The following is a 6720-nucleotide window of genomic DNA, read 5'->3' as shown; positions in this document are numbered from 1 at the left end:
GGCTATTGAATTAGCTGCCAACTAATTTAGTAATCAATTGTAATAGATTTTAATCTATTTAATCGGTTCTTCCTTGGCTTACTGGTACTGTACATAAGGTTTCACACTAATCGGTGCAGTGGTGCCAGAGATTGGTGAAAACGTAATCCCGCCCCTGGCCGTTCTGGCATGGCGGAGCTAATAACCTAATAACCAAGTATCACAAACAGTTCTCTTTGCCTCAAAAGTTATTCTTTTGTTCTGAGGCCCAATAGGGCACGGCTGGGCAGACTTTTTTCTCAATGGATGGATCACCTCCTCCTGTCTTGGCCTCCTTGTCATACTGCCCGGGCTTGCCGCCAGCCTGTGGGTTTCTGCGACGGTAGTTGTGGTGATAGCTGTGCGGCTAGGGACTCTTGGTTCTGGCCACCCTTGCTACCCTGGTTCTCTATGTCCTCCTCTCCGTCCGGCCGGAGTCTAGGATGGGCTGGACCCCTTGGTCTGAACCTTGGCCGGCCTCCACTGCCAGGCTCCCCCACATTGTCACTCTGGTAGTTGTCTGCATAGTTTCTGTCGCGGGATGGGCCACTCCTGCGGCCGGGGAAGCGTCTGAAGCGATTCCTGTCAGGGGCATGATTGCTCCCTTCGACTGGAGCACCTCCTGGGCCGGTGACGTTGGCTGCCTCTGCTCCCTTCTCCCCTTCAACCACGTCAAATTCCACAGTTTCTCCGTCTCCAACACTGGGAAGGAACTTCCTTGGGTTGTTCTTTTTTATGTCCGTCTGGTGTACAAAGACATCCTCTTTGGTATCATTCCTGTTGATGAAACCGTAGCCATTCCTGACATTAAACCATTTCACTGTACCCAAGACTCTTGTTGCGATGACCTTCTTATCCCCTGTGGAAGCTAAGCGTGCCAGGCTGGATGGGCTCTCCACATCGGCAGCAGACTGTGGTGGTTGTTCGCCACTCATGCTTACTGGTTGGTGATGGCTTGTGTTGGTGGTGGCTGGGCTCTCTAGTATGTTTACCAGTGGCAGATGGTAACCTGGATGGTGGTAGTGGTGGAACTAACTATGTAACTATGTTGTCTCTTCTGGCAAGTCATCTGCAACAACCTATATAGGCTGGTCTGACATCACTCATCCAACACAAACCATATCCTTTCATGCCTAACAATGGCGATCTGCGCAGAATTGCTAAGAAACACACTTTGAAACCTTCACCATTTTCTCAAACCTGTGAGACATGGCAGCCCTGGGTGACCAAGTGGCACTGTTGAGCACACTCACGAACACACACACACACACACACACACACACGCACGCACGCACGCACACACACACGCACACGCACACGCACACACACACACAGGGTATAGCTTAATGAAATGAACTGCTCAAATGAACTGCTCACTTCAAACTGGGTTTGATTTTTAAAAGGAAGACTAGTGCTGGCCTGGTAGGATAAAATGTAGAACGATAAAAAATAGGTGTTATTGATATAGGCACCGAAGTTGATACATAATGTGTGTGGACATTCAGGTAATGATACTAAAACGTGTGATTGACAAACAAATTATGGTTTCATGGTATTGTGGAAATATTGAACAAAATTAGTTTTTTGCACTGAAAGACTGAGGCTTAACAGTACATGCATGTACAGTAGCCCACATTTGTACCCAGTAATGAGCAGGGGGACGTCTGTCTAGTTTACATACATGCCATAATGAAGTGTCTGAGGATTCATGACAATACACCTTTATTAGACATTAATAAAAGGATAATCATTATAAGAATTGCCACTGGTAGCCTATACAGAAACGTTTAAATAAATTGTGTTGGTACATTTGACATCCTGGCTGAGATCAATTTGTTCTTTGCTCCTTGAGAGATTGACAAGTGCAGGTTATGCCTGTGGACCACCTACAGACAAAGCACTTTACGTATGGATATTTGGATAATATTTCTATCTTTGTATGCAAAATCCTGATTTTCAAATGTTTATTTCACCGACATTTAATATGTTATATGATGATGGATCAATATAACTTATCAATCACAATATTTCTGTGGTCACTCATGTACATGTTGGTTAATCTCTCAAGAACAGACTCTGATGCTGCATCAGATTAAATGAAAAGGAACAAAACAGAGTGGGCGTTCCCTTTTATTTGAATGGTTAGCCAGAGTGCATGTAGGTAGGCAGGTTTAGGACCATCATGCGGGCCTATGTTTTTTACCAGAGCAAAGAGGGCACATCTATTAAGCGCACAACAATGTGCTTGTGAGTTGTGACACATTGTGAGTTTGTGTATGTGAGAGATTTCCCCCCAACCCCAAACTTGTCAGATGTGTTTTCGCATGTTATACAATTTATTTACACTAGCCCTTACCCGTTCAAAGATATGAGCTCCAAAATGATGTGCAGTGTGTGGGTTATGGGATGTGCACTGTGCACACAGTATATGAGGGATGGAAAGTAACTTTAACTGGTGCTTGCATGATGTAGGAGCATCAATGTAAGAAACCCTTTTCGTTTAATGGCTACAGAGATACTGTGAACGATATAGGCCTATATGCCAATATTTTGCAAGGGTCATACCGGTGTCAGAAATTATTCATCTATTTGTTTCTATGTGCCACCGTTAAAAGAGTGTCTCTTACAGCAGTGGTTCTCAAACATTTTCATGTCAAGGACCCCCAAACTGACACTTGGCCCGTGGTTGTGGACCCCCATTTGAAAACATACGCCAGGGACCCCCATATGAGAAGACTCAGGGCTCTATAGCAGTGATTCTCAACCATTTTAAATTCAAGGACCCCCCAGTTTGACATGCGTTAAGCTACGGACCCCCATTTAATGGCATTCTCTATCTCTGGGACCCCAATTTATATTGTAAAATCAATGTTAATTTAACTCTGACGGGTCCATTTGGTTCCATTAGTTACGTACCAGATAAGGGTCCATTTGCTTCTTATAGCTGGGGACCTCCTGGAACTCCCTCAAGGACCCCTGGACCACTTTGAGAACCAATACAGAAATACTTTGTCATAACTTCTTGGGCTCTGAAGAGTAAAAAAAAACTTTTATTTTGAAAGTTGCAACCGGAAATCGTAATATTATGATGAGCTTTATATTTACGTAGCCAGGAACAGTAGAAACGTGAGGGCGACAACAACACAAACTGTAGAAACATCTGGAGAGTCTATCTCGCCGAGTGTTCATCTAAAGCTGCTGCGGTTTGGGATTTCTAATGGAAATAGCGTCCTAAAATGCCCACCAGCGTCTCTAGAACAACATTGTAGCAGTGATGTAGGCCGCCATCATGCCATGATGTTGAAGCCACTTATCAAGTTACACAGTATGTAACATTACTGTCTGTTTCACTGTTTTCATATAGCCTACAGTAGGCTCTGTAACATTGCTGTTTCACTGTTATTACACAATAGGCTCTGTATGTTTCAATGTTATTTATTAGACAGCACAAGTGATGGCAGGTGGATCGAATCATCAATCATTCAAAAACATGCAGTTGGCATGTTAAGAATAATTACCAGAACACTGATAAAGCTATTAATTAATCGGTATTTAATACCTGTTTTATTTTGTTTTATTATTTTGCACTGTAATATATTTGACACGAATAAATGTTTCTTCTGTATTTGCATTTATCTTAAACAATATCTGCTTATTCTGCTACATTCTCCCTAAGGAAAAAAAGAAGAGTTTAAACAAGTGCATTTATGCATACAGGGGGGAATATGATTATTGATCCCCTTGAGGAAAGTCAAGTGTTATAGCAACAGCAGTAGGCCTATACGCATGATTGGTGCAGTTTATTAAAATACATGAATTAGAGTCTGCACTTGGTCTAGCTGAGTTCAAACATAGCCTACAGAGGAGTCTTATCAGGATGAAAAATACAAAGTGCATTTCGAAGTTAAAGTGTTGTAGCCTAAAGATGATTTTACTGTCTGTTGTTTAACCATTTGAATCCCAACATGCTTATTCTGGGGAGAAAATTTGGCAGAAACAGCAGGTCTACATTATCGCCAACTTCTTAAAATAATGGCCTAACATTTTACCAGAGGTGGACTGGCCAGTGTCATGATGAAGAGCTGATTTAGACAAAAATATAATTTTCCTCAAAAAAGGGACGTAGGTAGGTAGGCCTACAGCAGGGGTCCTCAAATACAAATCTTGAAGGTCCACAAATATTTTTTTGAAACAGGCCCGGGTCCGGGGAAAAAATAAAACAATTAATATATATATATATATATATATATATATATTAAAATATATTTATATTCGCTTATTTTTATTATGTCGGTCAATCTTAAATAGTAGGCTAAGATACAAAAAAGTACCAACCAGGGGTTGACACCATGGTCTCAGAGGCACTTGTCCGTCTGGAAAGTACAGGTCATGTTCTACTTGCCCTCAGTCATGGCCACTTGCCCTCATTATTGTTCATCTTACATAATTAGGGATCCCTTCCTTATTTTTTTACAATGGCTGATGTGTTGTTGTTTTTTTTTAGTAGTAGTTTGTTGATACAGTAATAACCTCGCCCACCAGGCTTCATGCAGTAATGGTCTTTTCCCGTTTCTTTCTTTATTAAAAGGGTCCTTAAATTATGACTTCACTGTCATCTGGGCTGGGGACTCCTCCAAAATCATTTGGGGGCATTACTTGATTGAAGATAAACAACCCATTAAAGCAGGGAGAACAGAATGTTCAATGGAGCAGAGATATTTTGCGCTAGTGCTCTGGTTTCTTTTAACAAACTGGGATAATCTTCGAATAATGTATGCTTGTGTCGCAACGTGAATATCGATATGAAAACAAGGTGTCGCGCGTCAGAGACAGGGGAGCACACACTGAACGTGGACGGCTGCGCAGCGTCGCATCGTGGTATCGACGCACGTTAAAGTGCCGCACGGTAACCCCAGCTGGATGCGGCGCGCTGCCACACAGCATCCATTTCCCCCGGTGGGGAGAACCATGGGAGAACAACATCCATGCAGAAAGAGAGGCAGCCGTCACGGGCCGTCGTGCCGTGGCACGTCGTGACAAACTCTGGAGATAAGATTACAATCCTGCAAACGTATTCACGTTGATGATGTTTAGCCAAACTAGTTGCATTGTTGGTGGCTGCTGCTGTTGCTGCTGCTCCGAAAACATCCGCGGTCTGTAGCAATAGCCTATCAGCGCATCGCTGTCAAAGACATGACAGCCCATAATACTTTGTTGCCAGGCATCAGCCAATCACCGCGTCGTTGTCTCTCTCTCTCTCTCTCTCTCTCTCTCACACACACACTCAGCGCATGCAATGAAAGTGAATGAATACGAGAAGTGGAAACAAAAACGTGGAGATGTTTTTCCACTTTTTTTTTTACTATAATTGGTCCTGGGTCCGGTCGGCGGTGCCTCGCGGTCCGGACATGGACCGCGGTCCGCCTATTGAGGACCCCTGGCCTACAGTATGCCATTATTTTAAGAAGGTGACGATATATAGAGAGCTGTAGGCCTATATAGGCCTACATCTGCATTTTTTGTAAAGAGAGATTTGGTGTAGATGGAGAAAAAGTGGTCGAAGTACAGATGTAACTCAGGTTTGTTTTATACAAAAAATAGATTAAGTGGTTAACAAATATGAAGTGGGAAGGACAGAAATCCCAATATTTAAATTTCAAGAAAAACAATATATCTTATTAACTTTTAAGTTAATGAACGTGACAAATCTTTCTCGTATATATCACTGCCTGACTGTATACTGGATAGTAGTGGTTGGTTCTCAACCTTTTCAGGCTGTGACCCCAAATAATCATATTTGAACTGGGGACCCTCCACCCTGATAAGCACTTGGAATGTAGGAGTTGAAGCATTCAATTTAGTTTGACTCAGTTCCACAGATAAATGTTGTGAAAATAGCCAATCTACAAGCTCATACCCACAGGTTGAGAACCACTGCTGTAGAGCACTGGTTCTCAAAGTCTGCAGCCAAATACATAGGGGTCCTTGACATGAACATGTTTGAGAACCCCACTATTATACAGGACAAAAGCCAAGAGAGACCCATTGAAATTGACAACAAATATGAAACTAGTACAGGTTGAATGGTTTCAGTAGAAATGTTGTTTTCTTTTCACATTTAACTGACACTGTAATAAAATAAAGGAGATGAGGAGGAGCTTGTCATTTTAATTCCTCCACATTTCCTGCAGGGATATACGTTCCTTCACTCCAGAGCGGTCTGTGGAGTCCAGACTGCAGGTGAAGATGATCTCTCCAGCCAGAGCCAATTCTATTAAGAGGGAGGAACCTGAATACCACCAGGACCTGAGTAAGTTTTGTTTCTTTCTCTCTGGTCCAAACACTGAAGCTGGTTGCACACTGCTTAGTTTTTTCGTTGTGTTTTGGAAATCCGAAATCCGCCAAAAAAAGTTTTTCAGGCTAAGGAGAGAGAGAGGAGAGAGCGAGCAAGGGACCCAGTGGTGACAGTTGTGAAAATCGAAACAAATCAACCCTGGTCCGAAAATAAATACGAAACGGGTGGCAGTGTGCAAACGTGATTGACATAACGTGAGGTTGATTTTTTTCCTACCAAATATTCTGTACCATAACAATCTGAGAGCTGGTGTAAACTTCTGGGAACTCAGATTACATGTCTGACTTTTGAGAATCAGTTGAGAATTCAGCGAGTATAATGATGGTTTTAATTGTGGGGAGACCTCC

The 6720-nt window shown here is 42.6% G+C and overlaps 1 pseudogene across 1 annotated transcript; it reads right to left on the bottom strand.

Moving 5' to 3' along the window:
* Positions 1–220: 220 nt before the first annotated feature.
* On the bottom strand, positions 221–953 carry LOC308297417 (Y-box-binding protein 1-like; annotated as a pseudogene). Its single transcript has one exon. The product of its transcript is annotated as a Y-box-binding protein 1-like (transcript).
* Between the last annotated feature and the right edge of the window lie 5767 nt (positions 954–6720).

The sequence above is a fragment of the Nannobrachium achirus genome, assembly GCF_963921795.1.
Source record: "Nannobrachium achirus genome assembly, chromosome: 2".
Taxonomy (NCBI): domain Eukaryota; kingdom Metazoa; phylum Chordata; class Actinopteri; order Myctophiformes; family Myctophidae; genus Nannobrachium; species Nannobrachium achirus.
Note: the sequence above shows the minus strand (reverse complement) of the source record. Positions and strands in the feature narration are given on the sequence as shown.